Source organism: Bombyx mori, chromosome 8, assembly GCF_030269925.1.
Source record: "Bombyx mori chromosome 8, ASM3026992v2".
In the NCBI taxonomy this organism is placed as follows: Eukaryota; Metazoa; Arthropoda; class Insecta; order Lepidoptera; family Bombycidae; genus Bombyx; species Bombyx mori.
In genome coordinates, this window is record NC_085114.1 from 4,232,964 (window position 1) to 4,245,990 (window position 13,027).

General features: G+C 36.8%; 1 protein-coding gene across 6 annotated transcripts in view; it reads right to left on the bottom strand.

Annotated features, from left to right (window-relative positions):
- The window catches only part of LOC101737432 (fibroblast growth factor receptor 3), a 245,863-nt gene that overhangs the window by 27,677 nt on the left and 205,159 nt on the right, over positions 1 to 13,027 (bottom strand). The gene's annotated exons all lie outside the window — the stretch shown is intronic.

A 13,027-nucleotide genomic window follows, 5' to 3' on the forward strand; every position in this document is an offset into this window, starting at 1 on the left:
AAGCCCCGGAAATCACTTAACATGAGGTGGGCCGTGAAGCTCGTCCACACACATCTATCTATATATATAAAAATGAATTGCTGTTCGTCTCCTTTGATGTTTTTTTTCTTTTTTTAGGATTGAAGGATTACTGGTGGCCCGGAGGCCTTTCCAGTTTCACCAGGATAGGTGGGCGAGCAAAGGCTCAGCCAGGAGGGGTGGGATTTGCTAACAGCTACCCGAGCGCCTCCGAAGGAGACCTGACATCTCAAGAGCAGCTGCTTCGCGAATGAATCTACTACCGGATCGGAATCGCGACCCGCTGAGAAGATCCGGCGACCTCCTCCTTTTGTTTGTTTTAAGTTTATATTATACAAAAGTTTAGGTCTTTTATTTATCGATTGAGGCACTACGAAGTCTGCCGGGTCAGCTAGTAAGAAATAAAAAAGAAAAACGCAGTCTCTTGAAAAAGAAGCAATGTACAATGAATCGGACATTCTTTAGTAATAACAGCAACGCTATTGCGAATTTATCCCATCATAGTAATCACAATTTTACACGTCACTAGTTGGTCTAAAATTTCAATAAAAATTTACAAATTCACGTTAATTTATAACAAAATATGTTGTGACGTTCAAAGTTCGTGGGGTCAATAAAATTAGGTCGAAAATCGATAATAATAACCTTCATTTATAATTGAATTAGTGTTTCGAAACTCGATTATCGCGGTACTAATAAATAATATGTTAATGTCGTTAATGTAAGGTTTTCGTTTGGGAATGTATTATAATGTTACACCATTAATCCGTCACCGGTAAGTTACTGTTTAGACGCAACAGTGCGTAGTAGTTTAGAGTTGTTACAATACTTGTCGATATAAAAGTGAAATAAATATATGCTATATACTCAATATATATCATCAATAGATACTATATTATAGAAGAGGCACGTGGGTTTTTAACGTGACAACGTCTTATAATTCGATGGAGCCGGCTGCACGAACGAAAAAACATGACTCATGCGGCGTTACCTCGCTCTGAGGCGTTCCATTTAAGGCTTGAAGTGCAAGCGAGAGCGCGCAACGAGCGACAAAGAGGCACAATGGGGCTCCGCGTTCGGCAGCGTTCTGTTCGTAATACAGCCTATAAATGAATTAAAATTTTCTTTTGAAAAATGAAACCATTCCATTAGTATTTTCTTATGACGTTGTCACGTTTAACTATCGTTAGTAAACCGACTTAACAGACAATCGATTTTTTTTATTAAATGAACTTTTTAAAACTTGCTTACTGATATTAGTGTTTGCCGAGTGCTAAATTCGCCTATAATTATTAGTAATTCACGATTTAGATCTATTTTATGTGTTACATTTTCTTTTGATGTATTTGATAAATTGTCTTGAACAGATGTGAAAATGTGCTAACTGCTTAGATGTTTTCAATAATAAAATATCGAAAAATCTCTACAATAATTTAAAAAAAAAATCCGTTTTATCGATACAGGCGCATCCCTAGAGGGTCGCAAGTCGTGGGTCAGATCTGGCGTAGATGAATTTTCTAACCGCGTGATGAAATATTTACGTAAACTGTGGTTTACTACTGTCCATTCTAATAAATTTGCAGCCTATTGAGGAATACAAGCTTAAATTCATTGCGTTAAGAACTATTTTTGTAAAACTCTCGCAATCAGTGCACGTTCACGATGCGGTATTTTTGTGGTCAGCTCTAGCAAATAAATTTTCGTATCATCATATAAGCGGTCTGTAAATTCTCTTTCTATTTACAGCGGCCAGGTTTATTATATTGAATATTTTCGTATAATTTTCTGTACAAATTTTATTAAGTATGTCTCTGCCTCGCGTCGTTTTCCTCATTACTGAGTGTCGTGACTCCCCCGCTGCATCAGTTTCTCCCGTACGATTTCCCTCCATCTGCTGCGATCCTTAGCTTCATGAAGGGCATTGTGGAATTTGATGTTTAGAGAAGATCGTATTTGGTCCGACCATCTCGTTGGATTGCGTCCTCTGGGACGTTTGCCATCTACTTTGCCTACCTGCCATGAAATATATATAAGTATACAGCGATATAAACAACAAGTCTTCGTGGCCTAAAGGATAAGACGTCCGGTGCAATTCGTGTTGAGCGATGCAACGGTGTTCGAATCCCAGGTGGGTACCAATTTTTCTAATGAAATACGTACCCAACAAATGTTCACGATTGACTTCCACGGTGAAGGAATAACATCGTGTAATAAAAATCAAACACGCAAAATTATAATTTGTGTAATTACTGGTGGTAAGTCCTCTTGTGAGTCCGCACGGGTATGTACTACCAGCCTGCCTATTCCTGCGGTAAAGCAGTAATGCGTTTTGGTTTGAAGGGTGGGGCAGCCGTTGTAACTATACTCGAGACTAAGGTCTTATATCTCAAGGTGTGAGGGCTGTGAGCTCGTCCACCCATCTAAGCAATAAGAAAAAAAATTGTTATGGTTGTTGTTGTTATGGAAAAAAAATTGGTATGTTAAGGTTCGAAATCAAATTTTACTATGAATAACAGAGTATTTCACAATTTTAAGAACATAAACGTTAATATGTGAAACTTCTTTAGAATCGTTGTGATTTCAAACTCGATGAAACGATATGAAACGAAACGAAAAAATAAGCTAATAAAAATAAGTTTCATTTTTACCCCCCAAAATTTCATTTTACCTCATTTGGGGTAATAATTTACCCCGGTTTCCCGACCGCTGGTATACGGGCTTACTGCGTTATGTTACATACAAAACTACACATTCAAATGTATTTAAAATAAATTTTTTATTGGATATTGATCGTGACCTCATCCTAAATAGTTGATGTTATTGCGAAATATTTGTGTGCTGAATAGCCTGACAGACAACGCGACTGGCTCAGTGGTAACGCCCTTGACTCTTGCGCTAAGGGTCGTAGGTTCGATTTCCACATCGGGCTAAAATTTGTTATGAAATTTTTTATTTTGCTCTTGGTCTGATTGCCTATTGTCTCTATATGTATATACATATGTATATCTTTAAACGTATATAAAGTGTATGTCAGTATCTGGTATCCATAATAAAGGGTAAAGTAAATTGGGACTGGATAACGACCGTGTGTGATTTGTTACCAGTTATTATTGTTATTATTAAAAAGGCTTTAGTGTGTTTATATATAGCATTTTTTTCTAATCTTCTACTAAGATTTTCATAATCTATACATTCTTTATTTAAAACATTATAGTTTAGTTTGATTTTGCAACATCCATCTATCGATAAACGATTACCATTAATCTCGATATTCCAAATTGGAAAATATCAACATTTGTATGGTTAGTGGAGATAATCGAATACCAAAGCGAATATTTATTTTAAAGTTTTGTGTTGAAACACTTATTATTATTCTGAGACTATCTAAAGAGATAAATACTTTAAGCGCGTTATAAAATGAAGAAAATTATATACAATCACTGAATACAATAATAAACCTATAACATACATTTTATATTATATCATTTTATTATGTACATTGTAATACACATGTATAAATAAATAGCACTAAGCTAAATAAAGTCTTTTCATGCTTGTTCCTTATTGTGCTTTCGGTGCTATAAATTTCGGGTCTTCCCGATCCACTAACGGTGCTTTTAGGTACCCCAAGCACCGGTCATCGTTCTCGTCGAACCCGTCGCTTGCGACGAAGGGCTCGGCGAGTAAATTAACCCACAGACACAGCCCACTGAGTTTCTCGCCAGGACTTCTCAGTGGGTCGCGTTTCCGATCCGGTGGTAGATTCTGCGAAGTACTGCTCTTGTCAGGGTTCGTGTTAGCAACATAGTCAGGCTTGACGTCATCGTCAGCTCACCTACTAATTAAGGTTACGCTGATATGGTCTTTCCAGACCATCAGCTTAGGTAGGAAAAAAATTGTGCTTATTTCATACACTTTATAATTAGATATCCAATTATTTATTCAGTTCTCGTGTGATAGACTTCATGATCAGGAGGGTTCAAGGGAAAATTGTAGAGCAAAAAAAACTAGGTCCTAGGATTGTGCTGATAAGACCATAATAATAATTGTTTAGTGCTTTTTTAGAAGTAGTGGAAAACAAATATTTGACGGTTTCAATTGAGGTTATGATTTAGGATAACCTAAATCATAACCTCAATTGAAACCTATATAAATAGGTTTCAATTGAGGTCATGTTCGACTAATGACATAACATTACAATGTAAAGCTGTCGTCTTGAAAAACCTGTCACTTATAGGGCGCCGTGTTCAGGGTACCAAAGTTGAAGGTTCCACCATCTTACCTAAATCCACCGAAGAATTCTGCATTCAGGTTTGAAGAGTGAAATGGCCATTGCAAAACACAATTAAGAGTTGCAGATCACGTCTCGAGCTGGCTGGCGGTATTTACGTTTTGACGTATCTCGGCTACGATACTATCCATTTTACCATGTTTGAGTTGTTCTGATTATGTACGGAGCAATTTCCGTCGGACCTATGTAATTTGTTGCGCGATACATTCTTCGCCGCGTTGTTAAGGTTGATGCGAATGCTACTCAAAAATCTATATATTAATACGTGAAGCAAAAACTTTATATCCCTTTTTACGAAAATTGCGCGGACGGAGGAGTATGAAATATTCCACACTTATAGAGAATATAGAGAAGAAGTGCACAATGCTAATATTTTTTTAAAATAATGCATAAAAGATACATTAAATCAATAAAGAAAACATAACACACACTACATACCATGTATTTGACGCACACACGCATGCATACTATTTATTGTCAAACGTTTGTTCTTGACGTCTGTTGTCAAATTGAGAATAGATTAAATATTGTTTGTCTTTATTAATATTTTTTTATAGTGTAGCCTTGGCGAAATTTGTGATTATAGAAGTATAAAATACAATCATAATAGTGTACAAACTTACCATTCCAATTAATTATAGTCGAATTTCGACTACTGCGGGACCTCTAGTAAACTTAATTTGTTGTAATTAACACTTGTGAGGATCACTTTTAAATAAACCGTATTTAATTCGTTAGTTATTATATGAAACTTTACGTAACTTTATCTAAGTTGAAGCGAAATTTATTCTTGTTTATTGAACCAAACGACAATTACAAATAATTATCGGTGTAGTTCGATTGAATTAAACCTGTCTTCGGATCCTTGTAATGCATTGCCATTTGCGACAGCCGGCGTAGACTATCTGTGCCACTCACTTGCCCTTTGACTGACTGAAGACGTAACCACAGTCTAGAGTAAGTTATAAGCAAAAGTAGCTGGTTCGTCTACTGCCTTCGCCAGAGTCCTAATGTATTTCGGTATTTTTCTCTTATACTTAAGTGAAATTAAAAAAGACAATCAATCAATTTTCAACCTTATCTCTGTTTCTTTTTGTGCGCAATTCGCCTCGTCCGATCTTGACGAGACTTGAACATAAAAGTTGAGGTTTTTTGCGTATATTCAACTTCCGATTATCACTCCATACTCTCAACGCGTGGAGTGATGATTTGACGATCAATCTTCCGACCCAAAAAAGGGTCATTTTCTCAAATTATTTTTGGTTAACATTAAATAGTCTCGACAAGATTGGAACATCACCGTGGTGTATGAGGAATGTAGATCTTCACGACGACCTAAATCTATAACCGATACGTAAGTATCTTAGTGAAGCGTCAGAACGCTACTTTAAAAAATCAGCGCGGCACGATAACCCTGTTATCGTAGCCACCGCTAATTACATATCCCAACCCGGCGGCGAGGCAAAGCAAAGCCGCCGTTGCCCAAAGCATGTCTTGCTGGATTCCCCGGATCCACTCTTGGTGCTTTTAGATTCTTCAAGCACCGTTCACCGTGTTCGTCAAACTCTTCGACACTGGCGAAGACTTCGACATGCGACAAGACTCTAGACCAACCCCATTGATTGAGTCCGTAAGCTCACCTACCGGTCCGCATGAAGTTGGAATAGTTCCTTAGGCTACCAACCTTAGGTAGGAAAAAATAATTGGCAAATTCTGATGCGTTTTTTTCCACAATAGTCAAACATTCAAATTGTTTTGACTTTACGAACTTAAAGCGTGATTTGCCGCAGGTAATAATTAACAAACTGCGTTCTCTTTCTTTTGTTTTCGAGCATCGATCCTTTGACTTGGATCACCGCCGATTAGTAATAGTGTAACGATTACGCATGCGCAGAAGTGAGTGGGAAATTTCTGATGCGCACACCATCTTCGCCAATTGCCATTTCAGGCCAACTGACCTATTAGATCGTAAAAGGCATGCATTACCGCTACAGTTTCTTAACATATTATTTAATTGGATACTGTAAATTTATTATGTCTTCTTCATCAGTACGTGAAACAAAAATTATGTACCCCTTTTTTCGAAAATTGCGTGCACGGAGGAGTATGAAATTTCCCACACTTATAGAGAAGGAGAGCAGAATGCTATTTTTTGTCAAAAATTTGTTATTGTTTAAAATCTGTGGTCAAATTGAGAATATATTAATATTGTTTGTCTTTAATATTATTTATCTATACTGTAGTTTTAGCGAATGCGTCATAGCGTGGTACGGACATGTGATGCATAGAGAGAAGATGCATGTGACTAGGAGATGTATGGAAATGGAAGTGCAAGGTAGAGGGGGAAGAGGTCGACCGAAGAAGACATGGATGGAGTGTGTGAATGACGATATGAGAGAGAGAGGAGTGAGTGTTGAGATGACGGTTGATAGAAGAGAAAAATTAGCTGTGCCGACCCCACCTAGTGGGATAAGGTGGAGAAAAAGAAGAGGAGTGTAGTTTTAGCGAAATCTGTGAATATATTACAGAAGTGTTTGACAATATAACCATGATAGGTAATGTTTAAACTTATAATTTTAATTAATTATAGTCGAATTTCGACTACTGCGGGTCCACTAGTGTTTTGCATTTTTATTATGAGTTTAATCTCGGTGGTGATATGTAATGACTATAGTACTCTTAAAACCGGAACACGTGACTGCTGGAAATAGGAAAGATAGTGGCACATATCCGTACGGACAACGAAACCACCAGTAACCAATGTTGAATTTTTCGGCAGGATAATTAATCACATAGCATTATGAAGAGCGCAACGGTTGAGCAAAATCCTTTTCTTTTTCCTACCTGCCTTGAGAGGCTATTTCAGCTTCGCCCTAACGTGTAGGTGAGCTCACGGGGCTCGAACCGGAGTGTTGCTAACACTGGCCCTAGCAAGAGCCGTGCTTCGCAGATTCTACCACCGGATCGGAAACGCGACCCACTGAGAAGATCCGGCGAGAAACTCAGTGGGCAAAATCCTAAGAACACATTGAGTATTCGTTAATGCACATCCGACATAACTCTTTCGAACGCTAGTTTTGGAATAGGATTTTAGATCGGTCATCTGTATAATCATATAATCAATATATAATCAAAATATAATCAATATTAATACGTGAAGCAAAAACTTTGTATCCCTTTTTACGAAAATTGCGCAGACGGAGGAGTATGAAATTTTCCACACTTATAGAGATTATAGAGAAGAATTGCACAATGCTAATATTTTGTTAAAATAGTGCATAAAAGATACATTAAATAAATAAAGAAAACATTACACACTACATACCATGTATTTGACGCACACATGCATGAATACTATTAATTGTCAAACTTTTGTTCTTGACGTCTGGGGTCAAATTGAGAATAGATTAAAATTAAAAATTGTTTGTGTTTATTAATATTTTTTATAGTGTAGCCTTGGCGAAATTTGTGATTAAAGAAGTATAAAATACAATCATAATAGTGTACAAATTTATTATACAATTCCAATTAATTATAGTCGAATTTCGACTGCTGCGGGAGCTCTAGTTCCTTCTAAAAGGGCACTTACCGAAAAATTAGAGCTGTTTAGGTTAGGTGCATTATTAAAATGCAGATAGATTTATAAACATTGAAATGTGCATTTACCGCATCTAGCTAACGTTACATCCAAACTATGTAATTGTGCAAATTACGAAATTCAGGATAGAAATTTTAAATTCTAATTTTGTGTACCCTCAACATTCGCGTATAAAACTTGGAAGTCAACAACTTAATTGTGTCAACGTCCGTCGCTCCGTGCTCTTGCATAACTTTAATTGTGTTACATTGCGTACTCAAGGTTTTTTTTTCTGAATTTTATTGGCGCTAGGGATATTGAATGAATGAATGAAAGAATGAATGAATGAATAAATAAATAAAAATAAATAAATATTTACTAACAATCACGCCACGTTAACTGGTCCCGTGATAAGTTCGTTAAGAACTTGTGTTACAGGTACCAGATAACGGAAATAAATGTAAGATTTTTTATTATACACATATATATACTTAATATACATCCATAACCCTGGAAAAGACATTTATATTTATCATACAAATATCTTCCCTTGGCGGGATTCGAACCCGCGACCCCCCTTGTGTAATGACCATGTCACTTACCACTACATCAGACGGCCGTTAAAATGAATGAATGAATGAACGAATGAATGAATGAACGAATGAATGAATGAATGAATAATTTATTTTATTTCAGACAACAACAAGTCCATACGTGTACATAGTATCATTGAAACATACTTAAAATTACCAAAAAAAAATCAAACAAAAAAAACTTTATTCAAAATAATTATCAGTTGAATACATTTAAAATGGTCCATTCAACTGATACTTACTTCGAATCAACCATCATTACCCCACTGAGTTTCTCGCCGGATCTTCTCGGTGGATCACACCCGGTTTGAGCCCCGTGAGCTCACCTACACGTTAGAGTGAAGCTGAAGTAGCCTCTCAAGGCTATCAGCGTAGGTAGGAAAAAAACATTATTATTATTATAATTATTTAGTCCGCAAGTGAGCCATGGTACAATGGTTCAAGTACCGACAGTCATAACGGTCTGCTAATGCCTTCAGGATACTGTTAGGGCTGACCTGGACCCGGCGAATCATGGATGTGCACCTTTTTCGCATGGTCGTATAGAGACAATCGACTCGTTACATACTCGCCGAACATTCTCGACCCGTTACAGAACCGTGGCAGCCTCAACAACACCCTGAACGCATTGTTGTGTTGGACGCGTAAGGCGCTGTACTGCTTTTACTATACTGTATTGTAAGCCCGCAAACATAGGTGCCCACTGAGTTTCTCGCCGGACCTTCTCGGTGGGTCGCATTTCCGATCCGATGGTAGATTCTGCGATGCACTGCTCTTGCTGGGGCCAGTGTTAGCTCCACTCCGGTTTGAGCCCCGTGAGCTCACTTACTAGTTAAGGTTACGCTGAAATAGCCTCTCAAGGCTATCAGGTTAGGTAGGAATAAAAAAAAACATAGGTTCCACCATCTTGACTATATTTTTCGTTTCATATTACAGCTTATAGGCTGGATTCTACAATTGAGACTGGGACTTCCCGGATGTCTTGTACAAACAAATATGTCGAAGCGATAAAGTTACTTCGCTGTAGCTCAAATAGTGATTCATTTCCGAATTCGATCCTACAATGAAGTTGTGAGTAGAATAGACTGACTCGAACTATGGAAATGACTATATTTTAGGAACTTGCGAGTCGATAATATTAAACCTCCTTACGGCGAACTCATTATTTCAATCACGTGCACCGTGAACATTGAAATTCAAGACTCAATTATATGAGTACCCACAATAATCGAATGAATTACGCAATCGAAGCTTTCTATAAGGGAAATAAATCGATTCTGCGGATGGTAAGGTTATCGTATACATGTGGTTCCGTATTAAATTGAAAATTTTGCTCGATATCACTATTGGTACATAACGATAAATGGATGAACCATGAATTGTCACTATTACTAAACCATGACAAAGTTTCTCTACGCATATTTGTAGTAAATTATATGTTCGTTTCTATTTATTCACCATGCAAATATTTGTTTGTCAAAGTGGTCATTAGTGTAGAGTTTTATTAGTATAGTAATATATATTATTTACAAGGTGCAGGCGATGGTGACGTCATTGGTTCGGCAGAGACCGGCTGGTCGTGCGAGCTGAGTAAAAAATTTATTCGACCAATCAAATTCAATTCCCAACCAGCCAAACGGACTACTGTGTGTTCGGTGCGAGTTTTTTAACGTTCTAGATAGCGTAAAATTTAACTAATATTTGTATGGAGTTGGAACTTTTGCCCACGTTTGCCGCTAGGGGCGCTGTTTCAACTGCATAAAAATTTGAGTTAACTTTTACGCTATCGACAACGTTAAAAAACTCGCTCTAAGCACACTGGTCTCGGAACTATCTTACGACTCATGGTATTCAAAGTACTATCGTTACTAGATACTTTTTTTTTTCTTCGAAATCTACGCTGGGCCCATACAATAATTTATCCGGAGAAGAATGGGAAGAATGATGGTGGCATCATGTATTTTTATACAATAGAGAATCAACGGACCTTTATCACTTTAATTATTTAATAATTCATCGAGGACTTGTGGATTTAATACACACATGTTTTATCTAAATCTTTCGTGTTCTGTTTGTTTTTCTTTTATTAAAATTCTAATTAACTCCAAAAGCGAGGAAACTAATCAGTGTGAATTATTTAAAAAAAAAACCTTTATTTTCACAACGGAACCCCAAAACGGTACGCGAAGCACATTAACACATCTTATTATGACGTAACCCAAGCCATTTCCTTTACAATGTAAATTTCACATTAGTATTTATGAATGTGGACTTTCGCGTTCGATATCGTAACACGTTTCGGAGGTGCAAAGTTCAATTAAAATTTGAATACTTTTAAATTCTGTTCTCGTCTCTGTATCTAAGCCTTTTTTTTTTTAAATTCAAATACAGGCACAGGGATTCGCAGTGTTTGTAATCAGTCATTTTGTTGACGATATTTCCAAGTAATATTATGAAGTATGCGCGCGCAGAGGCCATTTTTTCTCATTACCTATTCGCTGGTAACTTAACGAGATATATCAAATCAAATCTAATCAAAAAAAATTTATTCAACATGAATGAAAGTACATACTTTTTGAACGTCAAAAAGAACTACCGCCAATTCAGAAAAACTAGCCTCCGTCCTGAGAAGAACTGTCAAGAAACTCAGCGGGCATGTCTTTTTTTTTTAATATTAGAGTTTTTTTTTAAATATTAGATTTTTTTAAATATTCATTTTTACAAGGAGTATTATAACGTAATACCATATTCCCGCGGACGGGTAGGTGAGCTCACGGGTTCGACCTGAGACATTTGCGAATACTAGCCCTAGCAAGAAAGAGTAGTGCTTCGCAAAATCTACCGCCGCCGCGCCGGATCGGAATAACGTCCCACGGAAAAGATCCGACGAGACAAAGGCCGTCGGTCACCGCGGTCTTACGCGTGGACGGATTTAATGGAATAAACACGACTGTTAATTAGTGTATTCGGTAAAAAAATACTGTGCTCGTTTTGATAATTATTCCGCACAGAAATATTTGGTTATTTTACATTACGTGATTTAGAAGCATTGCGTTTTTTATTTAACACAAAATTCTTTACTTGTAAAGAAGTCTCTTTGTTGAAGAACGGACGATGATTCTAGAATCAGGGCCCGTGGTTAAGCATTCATCACAAGCACTTTCTCAATGCTGACAAACTTACAAGTTTGTACGGTCAACATGCGGTGATGAAATTCTACTTGCAACAATCTTTATTACAGCATCGAAAACGTCCACAGATTACTAGTTGATCAAAATTTTATTTAACCAGGAACCGGTTGGAGCTTTAAACGGGTGAATAAGGATATTTTGCTCAAAACACATAACAGTAATTATTTTTATAAAATCTAGTCATTAAAAAAGGAAGAAATATATATCCAAAAAAGTTCGACTTTAATCTTTGAGATGAAATTTTCCAAAATCCTTTCTTATTGAATGAATTACTTTTTTTGCCTACCTATTCGCTGGTAGTCTAAGTGGCAAGGGGAGGTGAGCTCACAGGTTCAACCTGAACGAATTTGATTACACTAGTCCTAGCAAGAGCAGTGCTTCGCAGAACCTACCACCGGATCGGAATCGCAACCCACTGAGAAAATCCGGCGAGAAACTCAGCGGGCTGTGTCTGTGGATTAATTTACTTGTCAAACTCTTCGTCGTAATCGATAAGTTCAGCGGGGACGGTGATCGATGCTTGAGAGTGAATGACTGGATCACATTATATGTACAGATTTAACTTAATAAAATATAATGTTTAATACATTGTGCATGTTGACTTCAATTAATTATAGTTCATTGAATTTTGTTTGCATAATGATTAAGAATTGCAGATAAAAAAGACTATAATGAATAAAAATATTGAGGTTTCATAATGAAATGTAAATCTGACGTATGTACGTCTGTGTAAAATGCAAAGCTTTGTATTTTAAATACGACATTATGTAAGAATTATTTTATGTTTAATTTAATTCAAATGTTTTTGGTGTGTCATATATATTATTTTAAATTGCCAATACTTATGTATTAAAAACTAATGTCCTCGCTGTGCTTATAAAGTAAAAAAAAAGGTTAAAAAAGTACATAAATTATATCTTCGAAACAACGGAGCGTGTCATTGAACCGTTGTGGTAGTTGGACCAACATTGGGACCAAACCAGTTTTACTAGTTCAGTGAAAATACAAACAGCTGTATGGTTATCATAACCAGAATTTCTAGCGTCGTGTTGGCTTCTTAAAAAGTGAATTGATACATCAGCTTAAGGTAGGTTGGGTTGATTTAAATGTCGAATGCTCTCAAATTTGTGTTTTTTTTAATTGCTCATAATAATATGGGTGGACGAGCTCACAGCCCACCTAGTGTTAAGTGGCACGGCAGAAATAGGCAGGGCAGTGGTATCTGCCCGCGCGGACTCACAAAAGGTCCTACCACCAGTAATTACGCAAATTATAATTTTGCGGGTTTGATTTTTATTACACGATGTTATTCCTTCACCGTGGAACTCATTCGTTAACATTTGTTAAGTACGTATTT